At 34.7% G+C, this 20,690-nt stretch overlaps 1 long non-coding RNA gene across 1 annotated transcript in view; it reads right to left on the reverse strand.

Annotated features, from left to right (window-relative positions):
- The window catches only part of LOC129472371 (uncharacterized), a 38,300-nt gene extending 37,076 nt beyond the window's left edge, over window positions 1-1,224 (reverse strand). The window contains exon 1 of the long non-coding RNA XR_008653903.2: window positions 1,050-1,224. This is a non-coding gene — a long non-coding RNA (uncharacterized lncRNA). The remainder of the gene's footprint in view (window positions 1-1,049) is intronic.
- Between the last annotated feature and the right edge of the window lie 19,466 nt (window positions 1,225-20,690).

The raw sequence follows: 20,690 nt of genomic DNA on the forward strand, positions 1-20,690 counted from the left end.
GTAACATGACAGAAGAAAAGTGGGAAAAAAGAAAGAGAGCCCATGACTAAAAACTCTCTTATTAAGGCATTGAATGCACCCATGAGGCTGGAGTCCTCATGGCCTAATCACCCCTTAAATGTCACACCTCTTAATATTGCTACAATGATGGTTAAATTTCAACATAAGTTTTTGAGGGAACAAACATTCAAACCACAGCATCCTACAAATCATCTTCTCTTCTTTGTTGGTCTCTCTCCCATATTTGTGCCATTTCAATTTCTGCATTGTCTTAGAAAGCCAAAAACTTTAATCCATTTTTCACTATTAATTAGACAAATTTGGGTTACCACTATTGCTAGAAACCACAAATAAATCTGGTTTCTAACTCTTCCCAACTCAGTTCATCCTAACTACTCAGCTAAGTAAATGCTTACCCACATTCTGGCTGTGATACTCCCTGTTCAAAAAGCTTCAGTGGCTATCACATATCAACCAAAACTCTAACGTCCAACATCACTTATGAATTACCTATAACCATTTTTTTAAATGTAATTCCACAAGTCCTCTATGATCTAACCATATTGGACTACTTGTAGTTTGTCACATGTGCTATGAAGCTTTCTGCTTGCCTGATTTTTGCTTAGTCTTATCTCTCCAAGGAACATATCCTACTTTTTACCTTTTCTGCTTCCTTATCCCTATTTTCTATCACTATCTTAAATTTGATATCATCTATAAAGGAATTCCTGGTGCCTCTTGATAATAAAATTTCTCTGATAAAACTTTTTGTGTGTTTTTTTTCTTTGTACAATTTACATGGAATTTTTCATATGCTATTTATGTGATTTTGACATTCTCTCATTCCTCCTTGACTTTTGGAAATCTCTTACTTATCTGTATGTTTCTTAGTGCATATAGTGGGTGCTCAGAAGTGCATCAAAATCCCTCAAGGACATTTAACAACATAGGCAGCAAAATTACAAAAGGCAGCATCCAGAAAGTAATACAGAGTGGAAATTCACCTTAACTTGAAAAGCCTTGTATTCAAAGAGAATTCAACAACATACTTGTGTAGTGGAACTTGTAAAATGTTTTCCTGCCAGAGCAAGCTTAATGATTAAGCACTTTGCACTTCAGAACTGCATCATTGCACATGCTGGAACTAAGCCAGGGAATCAGTTAAGCAGATCTTCAGTTTAACCTTGCTATACTCTCCGAGATCATTTGACAAGCTGAGAACTTCCCCAGGTTGATCTATTTCACCTATAGTAGTGACTGGAGAAATACAGTAAGCACAGAATAGAACATATAGCAGAATTCTATTCCTAGATACCGTTTATTATCCTTCTTTGTCATTGAGTTCTACTTGCACAATAAAATCTGTTATTTCACTCCTCATCAAGTAATGTTTTACACACTCAGATAAATATGGTCCAAACCTCTTCACAGAACAGCCAGTACTTAAAAATGAAATTTTCATCAGACCAATTTCTTATTTCAAAATAGAAAGATAGTAATCTACATGTACTAGTGAAAAAAAGAAGATTGAAAAAGTACTGAATGATGATGTTCATCTTTGATAGTTTGCTGGATTTAACAGAAGACTTATAAATGGCAAAGCATTTAATCAGATTGGGTAGAGGGTGAAACTTGAGTTTTTTAATTCTCCTACCAATTGAGTAAGATGAGGTGGTAGAAATTAATCATCTTAGTTTTTTATGTCACTAGATTTCAACAGACTGAATTTCCTCTGACAAGGAAGGTACTATGCAATGTGTAATAATCTTTTAAACGTAATCATAACTTGGCTTTGATAAAATATCCTCTGAAAACAAAAGTCACACTTCAGTCTTTGGTTTCAACAGCAGCATATAAAAATTCTCTTGGCAAGAATGACAGAAAAAAGATTTTCTATTCAATTTAGTCAAAAGCCTTTCAATTCATTTATCTTACTTATTAACGGTTTCTCTTCATTCGGCTTTTAATACATTTTGTGGAAGAAAAGTGAATCAAAACATAAATACATGATTTTTAATAATAACAATTACACAGAAATGTATGCAGTGAGTGGATGATGCTTTTCCAAGCTAATAGTATAAAAATAATTCAAAAAAAGAAATTGAATAGTAGGAAAAGAATTTAAAAATAAAACAGGACAGGCAACTATCTTTCATCACTTAGTTTAATTCATAAAGATGATATCTCCTCTTATAAGTATATCCATTGACTCTGTGAAGCTCAGGGAACATCTCAGCTCTGAAAATGGCATTTATTAATATGAAGTAAATTTAATCACATATTTATAAAAAAAGGCAAAGCTCTCTTGGCTTTCCAAGTGGGCCTGGAAATATTTTTTAAATGCATTTTCTAAGAGTCACATATGGACAAGAGATGCAGACCTCAAAAGAGGAACAGAGCAGATAAATGAACATAGCCCTGAATGAGATTCGAATCAACTTTACTAGGTGTTAGTAACCTTTCTGTCAAGGAGAAATAGTGATTTATCCTAAACATAAATATTTGCAGCCATGAACTGACATCCTCTCACATTCATTAGCAAATCATTTGACATTCTTACTCATTTATGTCTTCATGTCCACATGAATTGGCATTGCAATTAAAATACAAGTTGATTAAGGGCAAATATCATATCTCATTTTGATCTTTACCGAATATAGTATTATGTTTGGCTGGTTTGATTTTCCATCTATACCAGTCCACCTTTCTCTATATTGGCAAGAAGGCTGTTTCACTTTCTCATCATTCATGTGTTCACTGCAGCAGCACTTTTTATTTTCTTCAAGAACTTTGCCTTTGCCTTCATAGCCTGGCAAACTGTTTAGTTCAAGAGCTCTACCTTTTGACCTATCTCAGCTTTCACTATGCCTTCCCCATTAAGCTTTATCATTTCTAGCTTTTGACTTAAAATGGCAAAGTGTGACCCTATTTTTGTCTAGAACACTTAATTGGCCTAATTTTAATATTGCTATGCCTCAGCAAATAGAGTGGACCCAGCAAAAAGAGAGAGACAGGGAGTAGCCAGTTCATATATGGGTGTGGTTCATCGTGCCCCCAAACAATTATAATAACAACATCAAAGACCACACCATAACAGATATTGTAATAATGAAAAAGTTTGAGATATTGTAATAATGAAAAAGTTTGAGATATTGTATGAACTGCCAAAATGTCACACGGAGATGAAGTAAGCATGTGTTTTTGCAGAAATGGCCCAATAGACTTGTCAGACTCAGGGTTACCACAAGTCTTCAACTTGTAAAAAAGAAAAAAAAAGTAAAGTGAATAAAAGGAGGTTTGCCTTTAGAATCAAATGATACACTTTAATAAATTACTGCGGTGAATTCTGTCGTGATGCACCAGATTCCATTTATAAGGCTGGTGCATCTAGATGCTGTAATTGTGGCTGCTAAGAGTTCACAGTTCTCTTTTGCACAGAGTAGGCCCGAGTGAAATGAGAACCTCCTGCCTGGGAAATTTTGTCCCCTTAGTAAGCACCTCACCATAAATGATTCTGGAGCATAAGAGCTACCATCCTTGTTTCAAGGTGTTGCTAATTACAATACATTTCTCTCTCGAGAGCTCCCTACACCATCAAGATAACATCTACATTCTAGGTGAAACCATATTTTTGCCTTCGTTTCCCTTGTTCTGTATATCACACTCACTTTCTCCTAAAATAATCCCTTAAATTACAAGCACATAAATTTCCATCTTAGGAGCTACTTCTATGGAACGTGGCCTAAGACACTTATGTATAAGTGAGGATGAAAACAAATTGAAAATGAGAAAGACAGAAGCTGATTTTCCGAAGATACCTGTTTAACACATAATTTTGAAACCATGAAATTATTTTGCATAATTATAAAACAAAATTAACTCAGTTGCAACCCCCAGAAAATTTGATTCAAAATGAGACAAATAAACAAATGAATAAATGTCTATCCAGTTATTAGATATAACTGCATAGGAGGAACTACTTTAAGTTACATCAAAATGCTGCAATTTGTCTGTATATGTTTAGTGGGATATAGTCTAAGGGTAAAAAGAACTGAAAAAAAACAAAGCTTAAGCTGCATGTTTTTGTTTTTTTTTCTGCCTTTTTTTGTTTGTTTGTTTTTTTGTTTGTTTGGCTGGTTGGTTTGTTTTCTTGAGACAGAGTCTTGCTCTGTCACCCAAGCTAGAATTCAGTGGCCCGATCTCGGTTCACTGCAATCTCTCCCTCCTGGGTTCAAGCTATTCTCCTGCCTCAGCCACCAGAGTAGCTGGGATTACAGGCATGTGCCACCACACTTGGCTAATTTTTTGTATTTTTAGTAGAGATGCGGTTTCTTTTTGTTGGCCAGGCTGTTCTCGAACTCCTCGCCTTAGGAGATCCACCCGCCTCAGCCTCCCAAAGTGCTGGGGTTACAGGCTTGAGCCACCCCGCCCAGCCATGTTTTTAATAACCACACTTTTGAAGGAGTGTTGGTATTGCTGTTCATGACTACTTTATATGTGTATTTTAGGATAGAACAAATCCAAAATTGTACTGGTAATGTTAAAGGCCAATATTTTTAATATAGAAAAAAGGAGAAGATATGCTTTAGCCCTAAAAACAAAATTAGAAGTAGCCTCTCATAGCCACTGAAAAAGTCCAGAATCAAGCAAATGGGACACCATGCTGTGCTCTCTAATACCTTACCATTTTCTTTAAAAGGCTTTAAAAAGGAACCAAGGCTTCTAGTGAAATGGCTCATTCCAAATTTAGGGTAGGAAATGCACAAGGCGAGTCTGCATCAACTTGTAATATATAAAGCAGAAAAGCTACCACCGACAACAAGGATCATATAAAATAGTTACCTAAGCCAACTTGGATAGTTTCCTGGAAGACAAAACTTTGTTATATCCATGAGTTAACATTACTTAAAAATGAAATGTATTTAGATGTGTTTATGTGTGTGTACCTATGCCTTTGGAATCTATCTATAATTTTTGGAGGACGCTAGGGAACTTACTATTTTGAAAACTGGTATATAGGGAAAAAATTCAACTTCTTTATACATGCCTTTCAGATAATAAATGAAGAAAGAATGATAAAATAAGATGTAGGCAATATTCACCAATGGCTACTAGTATCACATAAATAGAGATAATCAAATAGTACAGAAATCCTAATAATAATAACACAGAATGCCATGTTTAAAATGCTTTATCAAGCAGTCAAATCTAACTCTAATAAAACCCCTAGATTTAACTACCAATTACATTAAATTCTGATGTTGGGGGAACATACTATATGGCAATTAAGGATGCAATCAGCAAAATCTAAAAAATGATAAAGTTCTACAGACAAAAACTAAATTGCCAGACAAGACAGAAATAAAGAGGGACAAAGAGAGGGTAGAAGTGGGAGGCGATGCAGAGGTGGGTACATGGAAGAGAGAAGCATTATCAATAGCAGTGGTTTTCTATTAAAAAGATTGACACTCAGATCACAGCCCATACTAAATGAATTTAAATTTATGAGGATGAAAACCAGGCATTTGTATTTTTTGAAGATTCTTAGGTGATTTCAAAGGGCAGCAAAGTAGGAGGGTAGGGTAACGATGATGTATAGATTAAAAGAGACTTAAGAGAACTACCGAAGTGTTGCAGTGTGTGGACTTTAATCAGATCCTGTTTCAAACATCAAATATAAGAAATAACAAATGTTAACCTATTTGTGAAATGTAGACTCTGACTGGATATTTTGTAATAAAAATAAATTGCTTAAGATGAAATCATGATATTTAACCTTTAAAGAGTGCTTAGTTGTTAAAGACTCATACTGAAATGTTTACGTGTGAAATGATATATGTTATGATCTTGGGATGGGGGTAGATGGATATAGATATATATAGGAAACGCTGTGTCATAAGGTGATCACTGTTGAAGCCTTGTTACAGGGGCAGGGGAGGCCAAGAACACAAAGTTTCTCAGATTTTATCCTACTTCCAAGCTAACGACTTAGCTTGCCATAGTTTCATGAATGCTGACAAAAGATGACAAAATTTCATGATTAGAAACAGTACTTTCTAATTCACAGTAATTGCACAGGGTATCAGCGCTAGTTCCCTGAGCCACAATTTCCATAGGGCGACATGAAAAGGGCCAGGTTACACCAATGAAATAGATTGTGTTACAGAAGAAGAATCTTGAGCTTAGGGACTGAACCTTTCATGATCAACTGTTTGCTTACCTTACCTTTGCCTGAGAGGGAAATATCTTTATTACACTAAACACTAAATGTATTTTCACTTTGCTCCAGAGGGAGACACTATCTCTAGCTTCCAAAGCTGTTTATTATAGAAACAACTTTTAAAAGATGCTCCAGAACAAAGACCTCTTTGTTTAGTGCCTTTGCTTGGACAATTGGCAGAAACGCAAAAGACTCATGAAGAATTGGATCCCAGTAGGTAAGTTCATTTTACTAACCTATCATTGTACAGTTTGGAATTATTATAATAAAAAAACACCAAATATATCAGTAATCACAACTAATATAAAAAGAGTAATGTCTCCGCAATAATTGCCGGAATCAATTTAAAACAATTCTAGCTATGTACAATTTGCAAAAGTCATAAAATACAAAACAAGGGGACACAAAAACTTTTGCAATAAAATTCTAGAACAACATATAGTAGGTAAATATTTACCAACAGAAAGCTCATATTGCTATATCAAATATAATAGACTAAATATAAAAATCCTTACCAGAAATAAGGTTAAAAGTTTAGTTCAGCAATAAAATAATGTTTCTCAATTTATGTTCCCAGAAATAGACTTAAAATACATAAAGCAAATATTGACAGAGTTAAAGTAGAAACTAGTAAGTTCATTACCATGGTTAGAGATTATTAACACATCTATTCAGTAATTGAGACATCTGACAGGCAAAAAAGTCTGTAAGCATCTGTAAGATTTGTTTAAGACACTAGCAAGTTTAATTTAATGCTATTTATCTAATAGTTCACTCAATGAAAGAATAGTATGAAGCATTTACTCTATTGCCAGATACAAAGCTAGAAAGCCAGCTCCAACAAATTTCAAATAATTTTCTCTCATACAAGACAAATTCCCTGACTACATTGTGACTGTTAGAAATCAAGAGCAAAAAGAACACTAAAAAAAATGTGAAAGCTTTATAGGTTTTAAAACACAACTCAGGACAGACAAAGGAAAACTCATAATAGACATACAGTTTTATTTAGGAATTGCATATCAAATCTCAGGTAATATAACTAAAGCAATACTTGAAAAATATGTATTAGCTTAAATCAATAACTTTAGAAAAAAAGAACAGACTAAATATTAATGTACCTTGTTGCCAAGCCCAAAATATTTCCTACTTTGGGAACAAAATGTATTAGCTTAAATCAATAACTTATCGGAGTTATAGGACTTCCAGGTCATCTTTTTTTTTTTTTCTTTTGAGATGGAGTCTCACTCTTGTTGCCCAGTCTGGAGTGCAATGGCGTGATCTTGGCTTACTGCAGCCTCTGCCTCCTGGGTTCTAGCAATTCTCCTGCCTCAGCCTCCTGAGTGGCTGAGATTACAGGCACCCGCCATCACACCTGGCTAATTTTTGTATTTTTAGTAGAGACGGGGTTTCACCATGTTGGCCAGGTTGGTCTCCAACTCCTGACTTCAAGTGATTTGTCCACCTCGACCTCCCAAAATGTTGTGATTACAGGCACGACCCACTGCGCCCAGCTGAGATCATCTTCTAAGTTGCTGTTATAGGACTGAGGTTCCTTTTTGCTGACAGACTATGGCTGTAGGGTTCTCTCAGCAACCGAAGATTGCCCTCTGATACTAGCCATGTGCCTCTTGTACAACATGAAAGCGTCCTTCTTCAAAGGCATTAGGAGGCTCTCTCTCCAGTTGGCTAAGACGGAGGCTTATAAAACCAAATGTAACCAAGGAAGCAAGTATCCAATCATATTCACACTCAAAACTTTGCCCACACTCAAAGCTTTGCAATTATACAGGCCTGTGTGCCATAGGGTGGGAGTTTTGTGGGTCATCTTAGAATTTCATTTTATACCCTATCTATTTTATGTATTTATTGATATATTTTCTTTCTGACTTTTATTTTAGGTTGAGGAATAAATGTGCAGTTGTTATATAGTTAAATTACATGTCACAGGGGTTTAATGTACAGATTATTTTGTCACCCAGGTAATAAGCATAGTACTCAATGGGTAGTTTTTCCATCTTCACCTTCCTCCCGTCTTCCATCCTCAAATAAGCCCCTTTGTCTATTGTTCTCTTCTTTGTCCTTGTGTACTTAATGTTTAGCTCCTACTTATAAGGGAGAACATGTGGTACTTGGTTTTCTGTTTCTGCATTAATTCGCTTAGGAAAATGGCCTCCAGCTCAATTTGTGTTGCTGCAAGGCCATTATCTCACTTTTTATAGTTGTGTAGTGTTCCATATGGTATATGTACCACATTTTCTTATTGAATCCAGCATTGATGGGCATCTAGTTTAGTTCCATGTCTTTGTTATTGTGAATAGTGCTGAGAGTTACATATGCATGTGTGTGTCTTTGTGGTAGAATGGTTTATATTCTTTTGGGTATGCCCAATGATGGTATTGATGGGTTGAATGGTAGTTCTGTTTTAAGTTCTTTGAGAAACCTCCAGACTGCTCTTCACTATGGCTGAACTAATTTGTATTTCCATCAGCAGTGTATAGACATTCCTTTTTCTCTGCAACCTCCCCAGCATCTGTTAGCTTTTGACTTTGTAATAATAGCCATTCTGACTGATGAGAGATGATATCTCATTGTGGTTTTGATTTGCATTTCCCTAATGATTAGTGATATTGAGCACGGTTTTATATGTTTGTTGGTCGCATGTAAGTCTTCTTTTGAGAAGAGTCTGTTCGTGTTGTTTGCTCATTTTTTAATGGGATTGTTTGTTTTTTGCTTGTTGATTTGTTTGATTGAATTCCTTATAGATTCTGGATAGGAGTCTTTGTCAGATACATAGTTTGCAAATATATTCTCCTATTCTGCAGGTTGTCTGTTCTATTTACTCTGTTGATAGTTTCTTTCGCTTTGCAGAAGTAAAATCACTGTTAAATTCTTAACTTAAAATAGTTTTCACATCAGTATCTTTTAAAATTTAATTGTATAATCTATTTATTTTCTCTTATTCCTGTTTAGAATCTAGTCATCATTAGATTAGACACCTTCCCTGACTTTTTCACTGCTCTTTTTCCAGGCTTATAGTGAACCTTGAAACAGAGAAAATATTCTATAGTGCTGCACATATAAATATATGATTTAATGATTTCTAAAAAAAAAGTCATACATTCAGGGGAAAAAATATATTTTTATGTTTACCTTATAATGGAACACCAGAATGAAATGCAGCTGAGATATCAGGTGAAATGTAAAGATATAAATAAAGCAAAGATATATAAAGTGCATATGCACATACATGTGTATGCACAAATATATTAAACCTTGTGGATTGAGGAAGCATATCTAAGAATGATGCCAAATTCAGGAATCATAAAGAATAAGAGTGAAAGGTTTGACTACATAATAAAATTTCTATAGACTAGAAAACATCACTAAATTGGTTGTTTTTTTAAAAAAAGACAAACTCCAAACTTTTAATAGATATGATTTTAAAATAATTATATATAATTAGAATATACGGATTTTTATTTTGTTTTGTTTTTTGACAGAGTCTCACTCTGTTGCCAGGCTGGAGTGCAGTGGCACATTCTTGGCTCACTGAAACCTCTGCCTCCCGGGTTCAAGCGAATTCTCCTGTCTCAGCCTCACAAGTAGCTGGGACTATAGGCACATGCTATGCTCAGCTAATTTTTGTATTTTTAGTAGAGGCAAGGTTTCACCATGTTGGCCAGGATAGTCTCAATCTCTTGACCTCGTGATCCGCCCACCTTGGCCTCCCAAAGTACTGGTGTGAACCACCACGCCCGGCCATGAATATACAGATTTTTAAGATAAAGACAGACATCCTAACTTTTGTAAATGGACAAAAAATATTAAAAGAAATATTTTAGAAGAGATGCAATGGGTCATGCTAATAAAATACCTTACTATATTTTCCTGTCAGAGTAGTAAACATTAAGCCAGTGAAGTGCCATTTTTTTTTATCTTTCTGTTGATAGCAGTAAAAACAATGATGCTACTCAACATTGCTAAAAAAAAGCTTCTTATACACAGTCAGTAGTAAGGTAAATTGATGCAACATTTCTGAAGAGAAATGAGGTAATCAATATCAAAATTTATTTTAATCTATAAATTCAACAGCTTGGAACTGATTGGACATCATCTATTTACTGTTCTATAGAAAATTGGAAACAAATTTTTGTTTATTAATTATGCTAAATTCATTAAATGCTATACAATTTATTCACTACAAATGAATTATTTTATCTTAAAATCATTTAATTTATTAATTTAAAATTAAAATGGTGATATAGATTTATGTTTTCTTTTTTTTCCTTTTGTTTTTTTTTTTTTTGAGACGGAGTTTCACTCTGTTGCCTAGGCTGGAGTGCAGTGGTACAATCTCAGCTCACTGCAACCTCTGCCTCCCAGCTTCGAGCAATTGACCTGCCTCAGTCTCCCAAGTAGCTGGGATTACAGGCATGTGCCACCACACCCGGCTAATTTTTTTTGTATTTAGTAGAGATGGGGTTTCGTCATGTTGGTCAGGCTGGTCTCGAGCTCCTGACCTCAAATGATCCACCCGTCTCGGCCTCCCAAAGTGCTTGGATTATAGGCATGAGCCACTGCATGCAGCCCAGATTTATATTTTATATGCAGTGCTAGACATCTAAAATATACTTCATATGCAAAATTACATAGATGTATACAGTTAGCTAAATATCTCTCTATCTGAAAGGCTAAAGAGGTTTGGGGATCATTTTACTCTAACTAAAATACTTTTATTTTCAGAAAAAAAAAAAAAGAGAAGAAAATAAATAAATCTCCCTGACACCCTGACAAAAGTTTCAGTAATCTGTTCAAAGTTAGTGACACAGCTAATGGCAGATTTTTTCCTTTGTGTATTATGCACTTTTTATTTTTTTGCTTTCTATTATAAATGTGTTGCTTCTGTGCTGAAAAAGATGTTTCAATGTTAGTTTTAATTAAATCATTTTCAACTAGGCATTAAGTTCTTAAAAAGATCATTTATAAAATAAAGTGTAAAAATACTCAAAATCACTCAAACATAAAAATGTCAAGTATCTAGGATTATTTTTATCTCTGACACAATGGCCTCAAGGTCTAAGTAAAAATAACCAGTTTACCTGAACAGGGATCACTAGACTGAAAAATCAATCCACTTGTATCAAAGTCCTCCACAGAGTGTCCTAGTCAGATAATCTACAAATCTTTTGACTTCCCAGACCTCTTCTCTTACTTTTTTTGCTTTCTGTAGTAGAAACTGCTGACTTGTCAGCTAATGCAGGCTGAAGGGACTGAGGTGTAGAAAAAAAAGCACAGGGAGGACAAAAAAAAAATCTTAAATCATCTAATGTTAATCTAAAAAACTAGACTACATGCATCACAAGAAATGAGGTGCAGCTCATTTGTCGTAACTTGCACAATTTTATTCCAGTAGTCCTCAAACTTTATTATGCCCCAGAATCACCTGGAAGACACTGTAACACACAAATGGCTGAGCCCCACCTCCAGATTTCTAATTTAGATTTTGTATGAGTTCCTAGGCATAGTTAGTTCAGGACAACATTTTACAAATCACTGCTGCAGTGCCACCCTTAGTTGACTACTGTCTTAAAAGTTACAGCCATGGGAAGGATATAGATGTAGATGATCAAGATAGAGATATACTAGCTAGATATACTAGATAAACTAGATATACAGATATAGTTCAACCATCTTCCCCACGAAAATGTAATCTCCACAAGTCAATAAATAAAACGTAAAACCAAATATGTCCATGAAAATATTCAGATATAAAAAGGCATTCAAGAAGATAAAATACAATGGCATTGTACAAAGTACCCACGGGTTGGTGTATCAAGGATGGTGGGTAAGGGCTAACTTTTTAAAGGGATTACATTTAAATTGAGAACAGAAAAGAAACTAAGAAAATTCTCATTAATAATATGGAGAGGAAGTGTTCCAAACAAGAGAAACAGAAAGTTCAAGGCCCTAGAATGGTACTGAGATTGGAGAAGTAATAGGTTAGAAAGAAGCTTGAATCTTATGCTTTGCAATGGGAATAGAAGAACAAGAATCTTGTTTTGTCTGTCTCTGAATCCCAATGCCTCAGCTAACGCCTGATACATAGAAAGTGTTCAGTACGTATTTGTTTAAGAAATAAATGTGAATTATTAAAGGAATGAATGAGCAAGTTGTTGGGGAGAAATGTGGGTATGGATTTCAGTGGATGGGAACATTCTTCTCGCAAACAGAGATACAACTATTTTTATAGCTTTGGTTTAGTATTACAAATAACAAAATAAATTGTCAACATTTACTCTCAGATTGCTCTTACAAGTATCAAGCAAAGGACAACTTCCTATTATAACTAAAATTGCAGTACAAGAAATAAAATATTAACATAGTTTTGTATTTGAACATTCTAGAGTAACTGTGAACCACAAGAATATAGCAGAGATAAAGATATTTAGAAAATATTGACAGGCATGCATTGCCTTCCAATGCTTGAGATTGTACTATAGAGATAAGACCAAAACTTGGGTAATTGCTACAGCCTTCACTTTGAGCAAGCTGGGAAGTATGGATAAGCAATGTTTCATATAAACAGACTATTTTCATCTTATCTGCCAGTGATGGTAAACATTGGTGCATTTTCTTCTTACGTTTTCATTATTATTAAGAAACTTAATACAGCGTTCAATGCATTTTCGTCACTAGATTTTGAGAAGAATAAAAAAAAAAATTTGAGATAGAGTCTTGCTCTGTCACCCAGGCTGCAGTGCAGTGGCATGATCTCAGCTCTCTGCAACCTCCACCTCCCAGGTTCAAGTGATTCTCCTGCCTCAGCCACTGGAGTAGCTGGGATTACAGGCACACGCCACCACGCCTGGCTAATTTTTTGTATTTTTAGTGGAGACAGGGTTTCTCCGTGTTGGCCAGGTTGGTCTCGAACTCCTGACCTCAGGTGACCTGCCCGCCTGGGCCTTCTAAAGTGCTGGGATTACAGGCGTGAGCTACCTCAGTGAGCTGAGATCGCGTCACTGCACTCCAGCCTGGGCAACAGAGCGAGACTCTGTCTCAAAAAAATAAAATAAAATAAAAACCTCTTCCTTAAGTAGGTATTATCCATGGTATGATTCACTATTATTTATTATATTTTTTCTTTTTTTAACTATAAAAATACCACATGCAAAAAGATGCAAGAAGTCCAATATAAAAATAAATATAATGGAAAGTGAAAATGGAAACTTCAAAGCTTTTCTTTCTCCTGTCTCACCACAACTTGGCATATAAACTTACTGACCTTTCTCTCTGATGTTGTAAATTATATATATTAAATTTGTGCATATTATTAAGTATATGTTTTCTGTAACCCACATTTTAAAAATCTGAAAAAAGTCCATTAAAGAATAATTTTCAAACAAAGTTGACTCTCATAATCGTAACATATGTTAAAGAACTTATTTAAATAATTATTAATGAGAAAACTGTTAAGGTTTGTTAACCCATTCAAAGGAGTGTTCCAAACATACAAATATCGTAACATATGTTAAAGAACTTATTTAAATAATTATTAATGAGAAAACTGTTAAGGTTTGTTAACCCATTCAAAGGAGTGTTCCAAACATACAAATATTCATAGATCAGGAATATGGAAGTGAATGTGCAAAAGGAGGCAAAGTGGCTTCTTCTACATTGGGAGGTGGAATTAAACTGAACTTTTACAGCACAGAATTAGCATATCTACACACAGGATCTTGCATTGTTACCAATCTCTATAATTTAGAGTTCTATAACTAGCTCAAAAGCAATATAAAGCTAGAATTGGATGACCAATTCCACGCGTGCTCTAGACAATGCTTAATTTTCCACTGATGCAGAAATTACTCCCTACAAAACAGATGGAAATTTTATATTTTTATTACACATATCAGCTAAATCTCATTCAGCCAACTTATAAGAGGTTATGCATGGTAAAAATGAGAAATGTTCCTTCATGGTTTGTAACTTTGTATATACATTTTACAAACACACCTATATGTGCACACACACATTCTTTCCAGGATGTAACATGTAGAGCATTTCTTTTGCTATCCCACATTCACTAGAGTAAATATAATCTATTCAAACACTCCTGTTGATGTACATTAATTTATTGCTCCTGTTGTTACAAAAAATACCACCGTAATTCTTATAATATTCAGTATTATTCTACCTGATGCTTTCATTTCTCTAGGTCAGATTTCTCCAAAATTTTTGAATCAATAATCATGAAATTTTTCCTAGCAACTATTATTGAACTCGTTTTCAAAAACCTTGAGATGAGTTAAACTCTACCAGACACATATGAAGCAATCTATCCATACCATGACCTGTGCTGTTTATCAACATTTTATTTTTTTTCAATCTAAGTGGAATTCTTAGAAGCCCTAGAATATGAGTGACTTTGTGGATTTCTATCCGGGAGCATCATAGGACTTCTTTCCATTTATTGTTTTAGGTCCTTAAATAAAATGTTTTGTTTAATCTACTTAAAAAATATTTTATTAGAAATATTTTCTTTAAATAGATTCTATATTTTAAAAACTCCTCCTCTCTCTTTCTCTCTCCATATATATATTTCAGCATATGGCATATGAAAACACAGTTTTTTTTTAAATTTTATTATTATTATACTTTAAGTTTTAGGGTACATGTGCACAATGTGCAGGTTTGTTACATATGTATACATGTGCCATGCTGGTGTGCTGCACCCATCAACTCATCATTTAGCATTAGGTGTATCTCCCAATGCTATCCCTCCCCCTTCCCCCCACCCCACAACAGTCTCCAGAGTGTGATGTTCCCCTTCCTGTGTCCACGTGTTCTCATTGTTCAACTCCCACCTATGAGTGAGAACATTCGGAACACAGTTTTTTTTTTTTTTTTAAATATCTCATATCCACTCTGCTTATGAGATTATCTCAATTTTAATAGTTTCTTATTTGATCTCTTTTTTCATGACATTATGACATTTAATGATATTATAAACATGTCCTGGAATTGTTAGAGGAAAGTGGTCCAAATCCAGACACCAAGAGAGGGTTCTCAGATCTGGTGCAAGAAATAATTCAGAGTGAGTCTGGACTAAAATGAAATCAAGTTTTTTAGGAAAGAAAAGGAATAAAATAATGGCTACTCCATAGACAGAGTAGTCACGAGGGCTGCTGGTTGTTCATTTTTTTTAAATGGTTATTTCTTGATTATATGCTAAACAAGGGGTGGATTATTCATGCCTCCCCTTTCTAGACCATATTGGGTAGCTTCCTGATGTTGCCATGGCATTCATAAACTGTCATGACACTGGTGGGAGTGTATCAGGAGGACGACCAGAGGTCACTCTTGTCACCATCTTGGTTTTGGTGGGATTTGGCAGGCTTCTTTACTGCAACCTGTTTTATCAGCAAGGTCTTTATGACCTATATCTTGTGCTGAGCTCCTATCTTCTGTAAGTTAGAATGCCTTAACCATCTGGGAATGTGGTCCAGAGGTCCCAGCCTTATTTTACCTAGCCCCCATTAAAGATGGAGTTGCTGTGGTTCACATGCTTCTGACAGAATTAAACACTGTAAGCTGATATCCTACAACAGAGAACCTAGGATTCTAAGATCCTGGATCTAAAAGCCACCTTCCCAACAAGCAACACCATTTTCTTCCACTCCTGAGTATTCTAAACTTAGGATTGGTGTGGAACTAGGCACAGACCTGTGGTAACAGAGGCCTCCTGGATTGCTGATGACTGAAATCTTACTTGAAAGTTAGTCTTCCTGTTAAAAATTTTAACTCAGCCCAAGCTGAGATGCCTCTGGCACTTTGGATTCCTACAACCAAACTGAAGCCTGAGTGTAAAGACATAAGCTTAACCCATCAGAAACTGCTAATTAACCATTAAGTGGGAACTTTCAATTGGATCACGCTCAAATAAGGCAAAGGCCTAGCTCTAGCTAATCAAATATTACTTCACTTCTGCATCCAGCCTATGCAAGCCCTGTGCTCATACTGCTAAAGTGAGGCACTCTGAGCCTCTTTTGGTTTTAAATGCTGCCTGCATCATGAATCGTTTAATGTTCAAATAAACTGTTAAATTTATCTTGTCTGAAGTTTTTCTTTTAACACTTCTTACTGTCCTTTGTAGGTTTTATGCCTGTATAAAAAGTAAATTGTATTAAATAAAAAAAGTAGGAAATGAAGTGAATATGACCGCACAAAAAACATCTCACCTGTCTCTAATGACATTATCTCTCCTAAATAGAAAAATTAACCTTTATCCAAAGCCTCTTTCTGCTTACTTGCTAGTTCTACTGCCTAAATATAGCCCCAGCCTCGCTATTTCCCAGAATCTGCAGGAGTTGCCTTCTGCCACATCTAACTTTGAAATGATAATCCTTTGACAGCCCTTCTGTTACTTGTTTAGACTTTACATCCTGATGCACACAAATTCACAGCCATCCAGGTGGAATCAAAATCTGAAAGGGATTCATCACTTTGAAGAAACTAGGCACATTATTTCACATTTTTTTCTATCCTTAATTTCTCCCCTGAGGATATAGCACTATATAAACTTGACAAACAATAAATAAGCAAATGAAATCAGCATCTCAGATAGAGTTTAAGCTCAAAGACAAAAGAATTTCAAAAAAGAAATAACCTAATTGGTGTCATTAGCATTTCAATAGAATTTGGATCCCTCTCAAGGGGGTGGGGATGAGATTCCACCAAGTGTCATTGGAAATGAGCACTTTGGTACTCTTGACAAGCTAGAAAAGAAGGTAATCATTTTACTTAACTTGCTTTTTAGGTTCACTCATTTAAAAGAACTAACAGTTCCATTGCTCTTGGCAGAATACAACTGTGATTGCAGCTTTTCTATTCAGTGCACTGGAAATATCAGTGAATTTCTCCAACTGAGAGTGAGACATTGGCAGTATTTCCCGATAGTATGTGTCTGTTGTTATTATTTTTCTCCTCCACCTGTTGACAGTTCGATTTTGATAAACTTTTCAAGAATACTTAAATAATATAATAATCTAAATCATTGTCACAAAAGAGTATAGAAACAGATAAATACATTAATTCAGCAGCCTCAGAGTCTGATGAGTTGCATTAATCACACCAATGAGTGCTTAATGTGGTTAATTTCAAAAGCAGCAGGATTTAAGCACATATATACTTCCAAAGCTACATAATTCGGAGCAAGGAGGTGTTTGATAATGAAAATGCCATATTATATACTCCTTGTGTCATACCTAGTTCCTTTTCATTAAGATCTATTCTGTTTATTCAGGGTAGCTTATAATTGAAAACTCAATAAGTTTTTACACAGAGAAGTTTAAGAAATTAATTTTATTTATCCTATGTCATAAAACCCTGAATGCTATAAATTCTATCTATATAGGACATGTTTTCATAATCCAGAGTTGATCAACTCTTTGTAGAAACTGTAAAATTTTAAATTTTTTTTACGGAAGTGCAAAGTAAATGCATTTATTTTTACCAGAATTACTGAACATTTTTTCTCTTAAGGGTTGGGAGAATAATAATAATTAAAAAAACATTAAAATGGAATAATAGAATAATAGAGAGGAAGCATAGATGTGATAATATGCTAGCATTGTCTCTAAAGTCTGAGTCACTTGAATGAGGAAGAAGGATAATCAAAGACAAAAGAAGAATCAGTGGTAGTACAGGATTATCATAGTACTAATGTAGCACAGTATAACTTTTCACTGAAAAATTTATCTCATTTTTAAATGTTCTATTTCTCAGTGGTGGAGACTATGTAAAAATGTTTATGTCTATATATAAAAACTGAAAAATAAAGAAAAAGAGTTGATGCAGGAGAGAGTATGGGTTATGAGTGAATTAAAGACTTGAATGTGTTGTTTACCAGTGAAAATAATATTTCAGATCTGATAAAGCCCATGACATTGTGAACCCCGAAAATATGAGACAGGTCACAGTTAATTTAGAAACTGATATTTCTAATTTTTTTTTTTGCCATGGTTTTTAAAATTCATTTATTTTTATTTTCATTTTTTGCCATTGTTGAGGACACACACCCATGACACAGCCTCAGGAGGTCCTGAAGACATGTGTCCAAGGTGGTTAGAGCACAGTTTTGACTTTATACATTTTAGGGAGATATGAGATATTAATCAACATAAGTAAGATAAACATTGGTTTGGTCTGGAAAGGTGGGACAACTCAAAGCTGGGAGGGCGCGTCCAGGTCATAAGTAGATAAGAGACAAATGGTTGCATTCTTTTGAGTTTCTGATCTCCTCTTCAAAGGAGGCAAGCAGATAGGCATTTATCTCAGTGAGCAGAGTGGTGACTTGAGTAGAATGGGAGGCAAATTTGCCCCTAAGCAGTTCCCAGCTTCACTTTTCCCTTTAGATTAGTGATTTGGGGGCCCCAAGCTTTATTTTCCTTTCACAACATCCTCCCTAAGGAATGGATATTGGCAATGATATTATGTAAACCTAGTAATTATTTTGTAAATTTCTACTGTGCATATAGTATTGTGCTTCATATTGTAGAGACATAAAATATAGTAGAAAGTACATGCCATTTATCCTTAAAGAATATCAAGTTCACATTAAACTGTAATTAGGAATGCTACAAAATTGTCATTCATTCTACTTTTCTTTGCAATCAATTTTCAGTCATGGTACATGGATGATGGACACACTATGGGTGCTTTTATGTCACCAAAATAAGAAGCAAAATGTAGCTGCTATTTAGAGAACATTTGCTATGTGGCATATGCTGTGTTAAGCACATCATATTCTTTATTTAATTAAACATCCACAATAAATGTGCCAAGTTTTTTTCTGAACTCTTTAACAAATGAGGAAAATGAATCTTGGAGAGGTTAAGCACATTTCCCAAATTCTCATGAGTATTACATATTAGGAGTGGGATTTTAATACAATACTATTAGAATTCACTCCTGTGCTCTTTGCTACTGCACAATATCATTTCTACAGAACAAGCATTTCCTGTTAAGTTTAAAACTTTGTGTTATAGCTTTATTGTTTTCTTGCAGTGTAAACCAAGACATCTGCAATACAATTTCTTGAGATCAAAATTCAGGCTCAGTCTTTAATCTTGCAGTCTTGGGCAAGGTTCTCATTCTGCATATCAGAGTTCTTATATGTAAAATGAGGATAATAATATGAGAGTTAAATGCTTAACAGCATGCAAGGCCCATGGTAAGTATTCAATAAATGTTAAGTGTTATTATTATTTTATTGAGTTAGCTAAAAACATATAAAAGTTTAATATTTAAAAATTAACTATACAATCATTTATTTAAAGTAAAGAAAAAAATGCTATATCACATTGACCTTTACTTACTCAAACAAAAAATAGCTTCGATCTCCAAAGAGAGAGGTGATAAAACATAAGTTTGAGAAAGCATTACAGGTGCATTGGGTACAAAGGAGTCACAAAAACAAGAGCAATCAATTTTGTCCAGAAAAAATGCTGAAAAACTCTTTGTACCTGACTTTAAATATCCCAAGTTCCAAAACAATCAATAATGTTCAAATACTATGGCATAAATGATCAGAGCCTACTAATAAATATGTATAAAAATTTTAATTAGAATAAGATTTGTAGTTAAAAACTGAAATCAGAGTATGTTCGCAAACACAGTGTCATGATTGAGATCAGTTTTCTTATAAAAGAGGCAAAGGGAGCTCATTTGTCCCTTCCACAATGGGAGGACACAGTGAGAAAGTGCCATGTATGAACCAGAATGTAAGCCCTTTGCTAAACACTGAATTTGCTAGCATGTTAATCTTGACTTCACAGCCTCCAGAACTCTGAGAAATAAATCTTCATTGCTTACAAGCCACCCATTTTATGGTACTTTGTTACAGCAAACTGTACCTACTAAGACAGAAAGACAGTGCCTAGAAGTGGAGATGCTGTTATAACAAATAACTAAAAATGTAGAAAGGGTTTGGAACTGGGTAATAGATAAAAGCTAGAGTTTTGAGGTCCATGCTAGAAAATGTCTACACTGTCATGGACAGACCATTAAGGACTATTCTTTTAGGGGACCAGAAAGAAAATAGGAGAGCTAAAGAGAAAGTTTCAATCTTCTTAGAGCATAGGTAAGTGGTCATAAACAGAATGTTGGTAGAAATATAGACAGTAAAGGCCATTCTTTTGAGAGCTCACATGGAAACGAGGAAAATGCTATTGGACAATGGAGTAAAAGCCATGCTTATTATAAAATAACAAAGAAACTGGCTGACTTATGTGCATGTTGTAGTGTTTTGTGAAAGGTAGAACTTATGAGAAATGAAATTGGATATTTGGCTGAGGAAATTTCTAAGCAAAGAGTTGAAGGTACAACTTGGCTTCTCTTGAGAAAAGAAAAAGTGAGAAGAGATAAATAATTTAAAGGCCGAATTGTTAACAAAAAAGGAAGCAGAAAT

Source organism: Symphalangus syndactylus, chromosome 22 (assembly GCF_028878055.3).
Source record: "Symphalangus syndactylus isolate Jambi chromosome 22, NHGRI_mSymSyn1-v2.1_pri, whole genome shotgun sequence".
Lineage (NCBI taxonomy): Eukaryota > Metazoa > Chordata > Mammalia > Primates > Hylobatidae > Symphalangus > Symphalangus syndactylus.